The sequence below is a fragment of the Carlito syrichta genome, unplaced genomic scaffold (genome assembly GCF_000164805.1).
Source record: "Carlito syrichta isolate Samal-C Ts95f unplaced genomic scaffold, Tarsius_syrichta-2.0.1 Scaffold267957, whole genome shotgun sequence".
NCBI lineage: Eukaryota > Metazoa > Chordata > Mammalia > Primates > Tarsiidae > Carlito > Carlito syrichta.
Window position 1 is genome coordinate 154,474 of NW_007212053.1, and position 14,043 is coordinate 168,516.

A 14,043-nucleotide genomic window follows, 5' to 3' on the forward strand; every position below is an offset into this window, starting at 1 on the left:
GGAATAAATAAACCAACTCTCTTTTGTGATTTATTTGTTTTTCCTTATTCAAGAGATGCCTTATGGGTCTATTACTGTGAATTTTATTTTCTATACCTCTTAGATTTAATTTTTCAACACTCTCAATATTTGATATATCTCTAAGTGGTTATATCCATGCTCAACAATCTTTCAAAAGTAAATATATATATACCCATACATTATATATGCATATATGTACATGTAACTTTTTATTTAATACATAATAAGTTATTGGGTATTTTCTATGGCAAGCCACTGAGCTAAAATTTAAATTATGTATGTAACATTTTACTTAGATCTATTAAATACTACTATCCCATTTCATAGAGAAGAATTTCAAGACTTAGATAGGGTTTATCATCACATTTATAGTCACCCAGCTAGTAAGTTTCAGAATGTTATTCAAACCATTCTGATTATAGAATAAGATTCTTCAGCACCACAATATAGTATCTAATGTGGCCTAATATTTTTGTACTAAATTTATAAACCTCAAGGTATCAAATCTGCTGCCACTATCTCACCGATGTGGCAACAAAAGTGTCATTAGAAAGTTCTTTACTTAATATTACTATGGGAAATAAAATGTCATGTCTGTCTGGTTGTGGTATGATATAGCACTTAATCATCATAGTGATCGTATGAGATGAGTAGGGTTTGTTATTCCCATCAATGATGAAGCAAAGAGGCTTAGGGAGGTTCAATAATTTGACTAAGAACCCAGGAGTATTCTTTTAACGATTTTCATAAATACAATATATTAAATATAGTCACCATATTGTACAATAGATCTCTTGAAGTTATTCCCAAGATTATTTCTAATTGCTAAGAGAGTAGATTTTGGTTGTTCTCACCACAAAAAAAATTATTTGAGGTAATGCATATGTTAATTAACTTGATCAGCAATTTCACAACGTATGCATATTTCAGGACATCATGTTATACCTGGTATATTGATACAACATTTATTTCTCAATTAAAAAGATAAATAAATAATTTAAATAAATAAAATTAAATGAAATAGAAAATAAAATAATACAATTGGTAAATATAGATTTTTATGCTATTTTGTGGTAATAAAAATTCATACAAGTCAAATATACATAAAAGGCATTCATACCATACTTTTTAAGGAAAATGATATTTGTTTTCTGTACAATTATATGTTTGAATTAAAAATAACCTCTTTTCTCTGATTTAATAATTTTTTATTTGCATGGTTTCCACTGTTTGGGCAAGGATGTTCTCTCCTGTCACCATGGCTACCTTGATTGATATTGATATTGTAGGTGAATCACACAAGAGAAAAATAAAGTCCCAAAACTTCTCGGAAAATCAAAAATCAAAGGGATAGTCGATGCTACAAGTATTTTTAATTTCTAGTTAATAAGCAACAAATAAATTATGATTACTTTTGCATAACTTTATTTAAACAATAGATGAAATTTGAATGTTACAAAAAGGACCCATGATTGCTGACTTGGAGATGCAGGCACAGGAACAGACACCTAGGAGTCATACTGAGGAAAACACTAAGGCTTCAAATCAGGATGGAGGTTCTGCAAATTTTAGCAGCATCAGTAATCATTTTATCTTTCTTGCAACTTTGCTTCTTTTGTTGTTTCGTGATCTCAGTGACTTGCCATTTTTGCTTCTTGGTTTTCCATCTCAGATATCGAGCTGACCCATAACCTCAGAGGACAGCAATATGGAGCTAAATCAGTCTTATCCCCGACAGTTTAGTTGTCTTTTACCCATATGTGTCACCCAGACAACCCATCTTCTTCTCCACTCTCATGGCCACAGTTTTAGCTGCCTATGCTAAGATAGTGTTCAAAGTTCTATAGTCTTGCTTTGTTCTTAGGTACATATGAATAATCTCTCACCCGTTTTTTGTATTTCATTGTAGAAGTATCTTTCTTACTGAAATCATCTTGCTTTTTTTTTCTTTCCCTTTTCTAATTTCACAGAGCAATTCTATATTGAGTTTTTGAATTAAAAATATTGGGCCTTCTTTCCACGGTATTGCATAGTACAAAAGAGATCCCTTAATTTACTTGGGTTTATCACTAAACAGATGATTATTTTAAATTCACAACGTGTATTTCTTACTTGTCTTTGAGGAAAATGCACAGAGAATTGTTTAAAACTGTTGGGCTTGGCACACCATTCTTGTTTCCAGAGTTAATGACCGGTTTCCCCAAGTTACAAAACCTCCACATTTCACTTCTTCATCAGAGAATGCATGGGCTTTATATAGATGAAGAGAAGGGCTTTCACAGTCCCAGAATGAAGCTAATTGTACTGTTTATTATACTATTTATGCTTGCTGCACCTCCTTCCATTCAGGGGGAGAGGACCTTTTAAGAGCCCTGTCAAAACTGCAGGTGTGCCAGAGACTCCTGCTAACAGCAGGGGCAGCCTTTATAGCATTTCCTCAAGACTGTTTCAGATCACTTTTCAGTGTGTAAAACCGGATTTTCATTAATGGCACTAATGACACGCTAATGGGGACAGGGCAGCACACCCAACGCCAGAGGCAGAGCGAGCGATGCTGAAAAGAAGCCAGCCCAAACTACTGTGAGATGAAATACCACAGGGTGTTGATACATTGCATTTCTTCTCAAATACCTGGCAGACCCAGGGCCTGCTTATTAAATGGGTTGCCTTTGATGCTGAGCAGGAATGGATCCAGTTACAGTTTTTCATGTAAGGACAAAACAAGAAGATAGAAAAAGCTCAAGATTCAGACATTTGCAGGCTGCCGCTGTTTTTCATGGCAGGCGGATCTGAAGACTTATGAGCTGATACATTACCCTGGACATTACCATATATTGACCTTCTGCTCCTTCTCCTCCCTGGAGTGGTGTTCAAGGCTACTGTTTGACACAAGGGCCACTGAGGACCCTATCAAAGCAGCGGCCCCATCATAACTCATCACTTTTAAACACACACACACACACACACACACACACACACACACACACACACACACACACAGTCTGCTCTGAGTGGAAATGTGGAGAAGCTAATCCTGTGTTCTGGCATTTCCTCCACGGAGGGAGCTCAGGTGGTCAATAGTTCCTGATTCCTAGAGAAGCTCTTCGTGGTGGGTCAGCATAGTTTTTAAACAAATGGTGTAAGAGCAAATAAAGCTAGAAAAGGCTAATCAAGACGGATTATTTTGACTTTCTTTTCATTGTGCTCAACAGCACAGGAAAAGGCTTACTTTGCGTTGTCCTCACCTTACTTTGATCTTCTTAGAGAAGGTTCACAGCAATGCTGGCCTTTCAAGTTTGCGTATTTGTAATATGAAGAAAACACTTAACAGGCTACTTTTCAGAGAGGGTGATTAGTCACAGAACTAAGACTACATCTTAAAAATCAGCTCTGTAGGCATAGCAAAGGCAAGGCACCCACACGATGTCTTTCCCTTTGCAAAAGCACAAGAAGTCAATATCCTAGGGAAAGCTCATTGTCATTTCTGTTCTTGCTCACTGTCTTCATTTTATAGATGAGAAAAATAATGCTAAGGGAAGTAGAATAACAGTCTGTGATAGAGTCGGAAGTAGAAACCTGGTCTCTTAACTTTTCATTCAGTATGCTTGTCTGTCTCATATTGCTTCTCTAGAAAATCTCCTTTGAGTTGTGTTTGCTACACAAGTTGTGTGGCCACCACAGTCTCTTTGGTAGGCTAGTGGTTACAGGGCCAGCTGATGGCCCCTCTTCTGTTGCAGTTGACATAGGTACATTCTTTAAAGTGTCTAATCTGTCTCTTACACAGGCCCCACACCAAAGACTGGGGCCTTTATAAATTTTCTTGGTCACTTTTCAGTGAGACCTGCACTTTTCCTGGAAGGAGAACTTTCCTTCCAAGCTTCAGTTCTAGAGTTGGATAATCCCTCCAAGTTTTATACTGTGGCTCTTTAATCAAAGTAATTTTCTTATATTCATACTTATGAGATAAAACTAACAATATCTAGACTTTGATTTGGCTGGTGCCGAAGTGTGATCATAAGATTAAAATAAGGTCATTTGTAAGATTTCCCCTTGTAGTAATGAACAGTTGACTGTCTGTATCAGTGTACTGATATTAAGCTATTCTGAATATTCTCATTAAGGCTGATGAAATTAGGTTGTAATGTTGAAGAAATTAATGTATATTAATGGACCAGAATAAAATAATTGAAAACTCAAAGGCATGAGCCAGTAATCATTAAGAAGAGAAGAGAGGGCTTAATGGCTACCTTGTCTGCTGCTTTGAGTTGAGAGGATCGAGTAAGAAAAAAGAATGCAAATGCTTTGTGTAATAAGACAGGTTATATATAGCACATTTATATACATTTTTAAATAAATATGAATATTATAAGTTGCTTTAGCTTTGAATCAAATGATTAGTCTTCCTGTAATTGACAGGTTAAATTCAAAATTAGCAAGAGAGTACAGCTTCTCATAGTACACTCTATTGGTTAGCTATTGCTACAATAATTTTGTGTACATACACAAAATAGCAGCATACATTTGTTTCTTAAGCATCTGTGGGGTTCCACTGATAAGGCTGCACTTGTTCATACATTTACAGTTCAGCTGGCTTACTTATACATGTCCAGGTTGGCTCTGTTCCATGCATCTCTCATCCTCTTCCTAAAATGAATGGCTTAAGTTGAGCATGTCTTTTTATTAAAATGGAAGAGGCTCAGGAACAAGTGGGATTATACACATGCTTTGTCAAGCCTCTGTTGATATCAAATGCATAAATATCACAAAGCAAATCACATGACCAAAATCAGTGTCAAGTATTGGGGCAGGTCATCTTGTCTATGTGAGAAAGCCCTGTAAATTTACATTAAAAATAGCTTAAATATAAAAATTTGGGTCAATTATTTCAATTTACCATGTATATACACTATGGAAATCATTAGTAGACACAATGGATTGACTGAATATAAAGCAATATGAGTGAATCTTAACCATGCAGAACACAGTGGAAAACATTGGAAGAATGGACACTATAATAGTACCCTTTATAAAAATTACAAATGTACATACCCAGTAACACATTTAAATAAAAATACCCCCATAATCATGCTAAAATGGTTGTCTACAGGGAAAAGAGACTAAAGGGAGTCATGGCAGGAATTGCATTTAGCATTTAACAAGAAGCTGAATTTTTTTTAAAATGCTGATATATATTCAGACCACTAGAGACACGCTTGCAATCATGATTAACAGGTCATTTATCAATTCTGATTTTAGGCCAATAGCCAGGGTAGACCTCATTAGAGGTAAGTGATTGTCCCCAGGTCGCACAATCTCTCCTTCTCATATTTTTTTTCCTCAAAAAGCTCAACAAAATCACTTGACTCTAACAAATACAAATACTTGGGCCCTACTGCCATATATTCCAAATCAGTAGGACTCACTGTGATGGTTAATTTTATGGGGTTACTTGACTGGTCAAGGAGCACCCAAATTAAACATTATTTCTAGGTGTGTCTATGAGGGTGCTTCTAGGTTAGATTAGCATTTGAGTTCGTGGACTTAGAAAAGTTGATTTCCCTTTCCAGTGTGGTTGGGAATCATTTAATCCTTTAAGGTCCTAAAGAGAACCAAAGGCAGAGAAAGGAGGCATTCAACTTTCTTTTCTTTCCTCATTGCTAAGCTGTGATAAGTCATCTCATCTTATCTCCTCTGACTTTCCAGCTGGGATTCATATCATCTGCTCCCCGGTTATTAGACTCAGATTGGATTCACCATTAGCTTTCCTGTATCTCTCACTAGCAGACGGCAGATTGTAAAACTTCTCAGTCTCCATAATCACATGAGCCAACTCTTTATAATAAATATATATATGTTTGTACAAAAACACTTCTGTATTTTTAGAAAACTTCCTCTTTAGAGATTTTTATGTACTTCAAGAGTCAAGAACTCTTGACCCAGCCATGCTTTTATCACAAAGACACACCTAATTTGTAAGAACTCAGACACATTTTGTTAGTCTTTCTCATTTTGATTTTCTCTTTTTTTATATACACTTTCAACTGGCTGGGTGCTTCCGTCCCTTTCAACAGTTATTACATTTTGCTAGTTCTTCCCATTTCTGTCTTGACCTAAGGTTAGTAAATGGGTTTTTGTTCAGTCACTTTTTAGAAGATTAGGCAAAGCTTTTTTACAAAAAGGAGTAGGGAAGAGACATTGTTTTCTTTTCTTTTCTTTTTTTTGAGTTGGAGTCTCACTCTGTCACCCAGACTGGAGTGCAGTGGCCGCTCCTGGCCACTGCAGCCTCGACCTGCTGGGCTCCAGCGATCCTTCCACCTCAGCCTTCCAAGTAGCTGGAACTAGAGGCGTGTGCTACCACGCCCGGCTGATTTTTGATTTATTGTAGAGATGAGGTCTTGCCAAGTTACCCAGGCGGGTCTCGAACCCGCGGGCTCAGGCAATCCACTCACCTCGGCCTCCCAAAGCACTGGGATTACAGGCTGAGGCACCAAGCCCGGCCTGAGACATTGTTTTCTTATCACTGAGAATAAAATAAAAGACCCATAATCTTTCTAGTTACTTATGACACTGAACACTTTATACCTTTCAAAGACCTGCATCTTCTGCACTTTATCCCTCGTATTTACAAAGGTACATGATAGCATGGTGACCTGGTAAGAGGGTTCGACTATTTGTCTAGAAAACTAGGTTACTATCCTGGCTTTGCCAATAACTAGATGGGTTACTTGAAGTAAGTAGACTAGTTCATTACTTGGCCAGCCTATGAACATCCACAAATAGATACATAGTCAGTTCTACTTCAAGTCTTGTTTTGGAAACATAAATTCATGTGAATGGGCTATACATACTAGAATTAATCATAATGTGAATTTTTTGTTTGCATATTCAGGATTTCATCTTTGAAGAACACTATGTGCACAAAGAAAGCTGTATGCAGCTGAACAGAACTGTGTAGCAATGCAGAATGCACACAGGCAGACTCCTTAAATAATTATCGACTACCTCAGCTCCCTAGGAGGCACATGCATCCACATCCAGTGTTCTAATTGTCTGATTTCAAACAACCCTCTTTCCACCCTTCACAATAACTCACAAGAGCAACCTTTCCAATGTCCACAAGCACACTTCAGGTCTTTTGAAAATTAGAGCAACTTTGTCTTTCTAGACTTTTCAGACCTCGTTGACATCTCACTCTGCAAAGGCTTCCAAGACAGTCGGATTCTAGGAGCTATGAGGGAAGCATGGGCGACCTCTGCCCACCTTCCTGCACTCTTATCTCATACATTCTTTAATTATCCATGCTTTAGGAATAAGCCAAGCTGAAATTAAAGCTGAATTCAATATAAGCCTTCAATCTCACCTGGTTTTGAAACAGAAACAGTCTCCAAAGAAGGGCCTAGCATCACTTTCAAATTGTTTGGACTTGATTCTTTTTAAAACAAAGGAAGTGAGATATAGGATCTCTAAAACCTTCCCAATTTGGGGTCACAACTGGTCCCACTGCAGTGACTTGTAATTTAAAGTGTTCTCACTCATAAGTGGATCTTGAACAATTATCATAATACTATAAGAAAGGAATTGGCAGTAATGGAAAACTGCCAGTGGGCGGGGGAGGGGCGGGATTGTCAGTAGTGGGAAACTGCCAGGGGAGGGGGCACACCTCATCAACAAGGGTACCTGCAAAATGAGCATTTGTATACCTAGCCCTGAATTGTACGCCACATCTTTAAAATTAAAAATTTAAAAGTTAAAAAAATCTAAGTAAATAAAAGAACATGCTGAGAGTTAAAGTATTTTTTTTAGCATTTCAGGAGCATCGTGATTATGTCACAATGTACTCTTTAAGGTAGCAAAAGAAAAAGTTTTTATCCCATGTTATTGTTTAGTAACTCAGTCACACACAACAAAAGCAGTAAATCTCCATAGCTAAAAGGAGCTTAATGATTGAAACATCCTCAGGGGATATAGAAAGGAGCAAAAGAATAGTTGGAAAGAGTGACACATGATGACTATAATTATTAATTTTAGTTTCTGAAGATTGCTATAGCATAAGATTTAAAGTTAAATTACTATATTAATTCTCACCAGAAGCTCTGAGGGAGGAATTCTCAGAGTTGTTTTTTTTTTTAATTTTTAATTTTAAAGATGTGGGGTACAGTTCAGGATTAGGTATACAAATGTTAATTATGTAGGTACCCTTGTTGATGAGATGAGCTCCCCTTCCCTGGCAGTTTCCCACACTGCCAATGCCGCCCCACCCCCAACAGTTTCCCAGAATACTCAGTTTTAATGCAGACTTATGCCATGACTCAGAAGTTTCTTTAACCTTTGTTTCTTATCTTTTCTTTCTGAAAAATGGACCATCTAAAAATGTCCTACCTTCCTTAAGTGGAATGAGGATTATCCTTTAAACAGTTGCAAAGCACCTGGGACATATGAACTGTGGTACTGTGGCTGTATGATAGTAGACACATGACGAGATGAAGAACTGGCCACCTCGCTGAGGTGAAAGGACTAGTGTCAAAGAGCATGAAACACTGGACATTGGACATTGCACACTGCACAAAGAAATGGAAAGAAGTCAGTGCTTCCTTGCCATGCTTACTATGGAAAAACTCCTCACTTCATTTCCTCCATGTCATAAAATTATAAATAAAATTTTTCATGTATATATATATATTTATATAAATAAAATTCTCATGTCCTTCAAGTTATAGTTATAAATAAACAACAGCAAACATGATCTCTTTCATTTTTTCCAAGATCTTGTGCATTTGTAGTTGTTTTGAATAAAAAGCGAAGGTAGCAAAAAGTTGCAAAACATATTGCAATAAACTTCATGATACTTGCCATTTATATTCTTAAATTACTGACACTCTATGTTTGTTTCTCTCTAAAAAAATCTATCTATATATTCTTATCTATATATATATCTCCATATAAAAGTATATTTATGTATTTATACTTGGTATTATTAATATTGAAACTTTTGAGAATAAGTTTCACATATCATAAGTCTTTATCTTTAATAACTTCACTGTGTATCTTCAAGAAAATTTTCTAACATAACCACAAAACAAATATCAAATTTGGAAAACTGCTGATGCAATACAGTAGTCCCCCATTATCCTCAAGGAATCTGTTCTGAGGCCTCCAGTAGATGCCAGAAACCATTCTGTTTTTCACTTTCAATACAGTATTCAGTAAATAATATGAGGTATTCAATATTTTATTATAAAATAGGTTTTGTGTCAGATGATTTTGCCCAATTGTAGTGTTCTGAGCACTTTTATGATAGGCTAGGCTAAGCTATGATGCTTGGTAGGTTAAGTGTATTAAATGTGTTTTCTACTTACGATAGTTTCAACTCACAATGGGTTTATCAGGATGTAAGTCAACCATAAGTCAAGAAACATCTGTGTATACTTTTTTTCAAAATGTGCATACCTATGGTAAAGTTTATCTTGTAAATTGGGCACAGTAAGAAATTGACAGCAATATCTAATAATCAGTAGAACAATTATAACAATATACTGTAATAAAAGTTATGTGAATACATGTGGTCTCTCACTCTTGCTCTCTCTTTCTCTTGTTCTCTCTCAAAATATCTTATTGTATTGTACTGTGGGTAACTGAAACTGCAGAAAGTGAAACCACAAATATGCAGAAGCTACTATAGGGATGGTTCCTGGTTTCCCATGGTACTACTTACAGTTTTTCAACTTGGAATGAGTTTTCAGGATGTAACTCCATCATAATTGAGGAACATCTGGACTTACAATGGTTCAGGTTTTCAAATTTATGATGGGTTTATCAGGGTATTAAAGGCATTTTTAACTTGTGATATTTTCACCTTTGATAGGCTTAACAGGATGCAGTATCAATATGAGTTAAGGAGCATCTGCTATTATCCATTATACAGCCCAAGTCAAATTATGTCCATTTTCAAAACAATGTCTTTTGTAGCTATTTTTTTCATTCTAGGATCCAGTGCAAGTCCATGCATTGCATCTAGTTTTCAATGCTATTTAGTATCCTTTAATATAAGACATATCTCTCAACTATCTTTGTTCATGGTTATTAATATTTAAAGAATATAGGATGATTGATCTATACAAGCATAGTCTTGTCTCTTCACAATTAGATTCAGATTATCTTATTTTGAAAGGAATGCTATAGAAGCTTAATACAGTAACTATTTCTTTAGTTCACAATAACCTGTGTTGGCAATTTGGACTAGGCTTAGCTTGGTACTTCTGGTTCTCGCTGGCTCCCGTCATGCTTCTGCTACCAGTTGACCAGGTGTGTGGGACTTCCTGGTCCAAATGTCCTCAACTGAGATGGCTGTGTCATCTCCAATGGGCACTCACCCTTCACAAGGTGGTGTTAGCTTGTTCACAAGGCAGCTGAACAAGGTTTCAAGAGAAAAAGTGGAAACATGAAACCCAGGTATAGAATTTGCACAACATCATTTCCATCATATTTTACCAATCATAGATAGTTACAATATTATGCTACATTGAAAGGGGGAAGAATTTGACTTTATTTTCTAAAAGGAAGAACTATAAAGTCACGTTGCAAATCATGTGGATACAGGGAGTAGAGGAGTATTGTGACTGTTTATGGAATCATTCACCGATAGTTCTCACTATTCATACTTTATAGTAGTTGTTAGTAATGTTCATTATCAAAAGGAAGTCATATCATATGACTTACCATCCACATCATCAGCCTCTCTGGAATTGATTTCAGAAATTATCTGCTATAAAATCCTTCTGTTTGAGAAGGGTTCTGTGAAGACTCACTCTTTTCAAGGGCCCAAAACATTTGAACATGTTAGTTCATCTTGAGTTCTCCATTAGCCTTAATATATTGTTATTATATATTAATAATTTTGATTTTCTTCACCCATATAGATTATTTGTAATTTTGAATTTAACAAATTTTGTTCTTTTTATAGAAGCAATTTATTGAGAAAGAGCTGAGTCCATTCTTTGAAGTGATAAACGGTTCTCTGTCATGCCATGTCTTGTCATATGATGCAAAGGGCTTTGTTGAATCAAGATAAAGAGAAACAATGATGGACTTTCAGACTTTATAAAACACCATGGCAGACTTGAAAGAAGAGCCAATCCAAGATTCCCAGTGCGGTCTAGGGAGAAGTACATACTACACTTTCACAAAAGTGATGGAAAAAAACCCCAAGAAATGCTTTTCTCGAGTTCCACATGGCCATGCCAGATTGTGGATTCCATAGAGACTGTGAGAAAGTAGAACTGAGGCGGGAAGAACATTCCAATCTCAGGGCAGAAGGTAAGGCCTCAAGCTGGTAGGCCACAGAGCAAACTTGCGGGTGTAGTCAGGTTAGGACATCCCAAGGCAGCCATGCCCTGGAGGTGATGAACTAAAAAGATTCATGTCAGCAGATCTAATGTTTTTGCTTTTGGAGTTTTGATAAGATAGCTATCAAAAAGTTACACAGAACAAAGAGGGAGTACTTCTCCAGGATTTGTTAAAGGAATTTGGTTTTGTCTGAAAGCACTAAAATTCAGCACTGTACGGTAATACATAAATGGTGATGATAGAAGAGGTATTTCAGATGTATGTAGAGAAATTGTATAAATAAAATTCTGTTCACTTTAGCAATATTTTTGCATGCTTTAGTGAACATATCCCAAGCATCTGCACACTTTTATTTCAGAATGTCATGTGGCTTTAATTTCTTAGAAGGATCTTGAGTAATCTTCAGGCCTGAGAACACAGGAAGTAATTTATAATGATATAACATTCAGATCATGTTCATGCATTTAAGTACCTTATTATTAGTAGTAAGGTCTATGAGTAGAAGAGTAATAATTGTAACATATTTAGACCTTTCTAAAGATTTACATATTTTTTCACTTGAGAATCTTATACTTTATATAATTTAAAATACTCAAAAATCCACAACAATCAAATTAATAATATTACTTAAAATTCAATGCAGTGGAGGCAGGTTCCTAAGTAACTTGGAGCCTCAGTTTTCTAATCCAAAGCAACTGATGGCTCAAATTTTAAAAAGTAAAATTTCCTTTGCCAGTTCCCACCCTGTAGTGTTATACTGATATTTGGCCAAAGATATTTTCCTCAGGTCTGTAAAACAATTAATTTACATGAAATAAGGGAATATGATCTTTAGGAAATACCCATTTTATTATGTTATTGAACTAATCATTACCATGCAGCAGAATTTTCACAAGACTCACAGCAATTTTCAAAGTCTCTAGCCATTGACCCACAAAATCTGCCTCATATTTTTATTTAGAAAAATGCCTGTAGTGACCTGTTTATTAATCTTATCTCTCTGGGCACCTACTTTTCTATTTCCTTCATTCATTCTGGTATATATCAGCTCGTTTTTCAGAGGAGAAAGTGGTTGAGAGATTCCCTGGAAGTTAAAAATAGTCAATGATACAGGACTAAAATGGGATAGAACATCTCAAATTTTGTGTCAAGAGATTTAAAAAGTGCTCTTTTTGAAAAAGTGATCTTTCCGTACAAGACTTGTGCTTCAGCCATTACATGAAACCTGATTTGGACACTGAATTATACTTACAAATTCCTGGGCCACCTCATCAGCTCCACATTATTTTTGACTTTCAATGAATGTAATGTCAATTTAACCGAACAAGCAACTTATTCTATGGGACATAAAAAGCAGAAGCAAAAGGAACCACCAAATATAACTTATCTGCCAGTTCTCTTTTCTCTGCTGTTAGGTTACTTGATTTAGCTGAATAACTGGAGATGTCTTGGTTATCACATAATTATGTTCTTATTTATTCCTCTTGAACCCAGCTGTATTGTGGAAGCAGTATTTCCATTCAACAAATGAGTCTCTCTATAATACCTAAGACACTGGAATTATAAAAATGAATTAGGCTAAATCCCTCCTTGAAGAAGCTCAGTTTTAAGAGAAAGAAATGTAAGGACCAAATTTCATTATCATATGGTAGGTAAATTAACAAAGGCAGACAGAGAGTGTTACAGGAGACCAGGAGATAGGAGTTTATCTTACTCTAAGAGGTCAGGCAGAGCTTTCTCAAAAAAAGAGCTTGAGTTGATTCTTAAAGGTATGTGGGATTGATTCAGAAAGAACAAAAGGAAAAGAGCAGACCAAGTAACATGAGGCAAGCATGGAACAGGAGGGAGGGATAATTATAACTGGGTCTTTTAAACTAGACCATAAGTTCAGGGTAAAGAGAGTTGGGAGATGGTGTCAGAGAGATCATCTCACCTTTTTTTGGTACAACTGGAGATGTAGCAATTCTATTTGAAGTCTTCTCAGACACTCTAACTTACCTGGGTTGCTCCTTATTCTTTCATATTCTTTTCAAATTCTTTTACCAAAGGTTTGTTATAAGATCTTCCAGGATTCTCACTACAGGAAGTTTATTGATCTTTTCTCCTTTTCCACAATTTTCTTTATTCACCAGAGGAATTCGGTGTTTCCAGCCCAGCACAGGCCAAGAGCATGGCTCTATTCAGGGAAAATCTTCCTAATTCTATATCTAAACCTAGCCAAATCGTTCCTCTAATTAATTGCTCCTACAGTAATCAACACAATTGTTCTCTGCATTCAGCTAGGTGAAATTCCAATTCTCTTTAAGGTCCAACTGTGAAAAAAAGTTAAAGTGTAGACATAGATTTTTACACCAACACTTCCCACTTTCTTCCCACTTCTCTCTCCTTCCATTGGACTACCCATAGAAATTTTAATGCAAAGATATTCATCGGAATGTTATTATTGTGGAAAATAAAAATAAGAGAATGGATGAATATATTATAATGGATTTATATTTGTAAACTCATTCATTTATGTTTAAAAACTTTTAAATTCAGTTTTCTAATATTGTACAATGATATGAAAACTTTCAATGATGTATATTCAGTTGAACAAATTACACTAAAAACAGTTTTCAAATTACACACACACACACACACACACACACACACACACACACACACACCCTCATATGCACA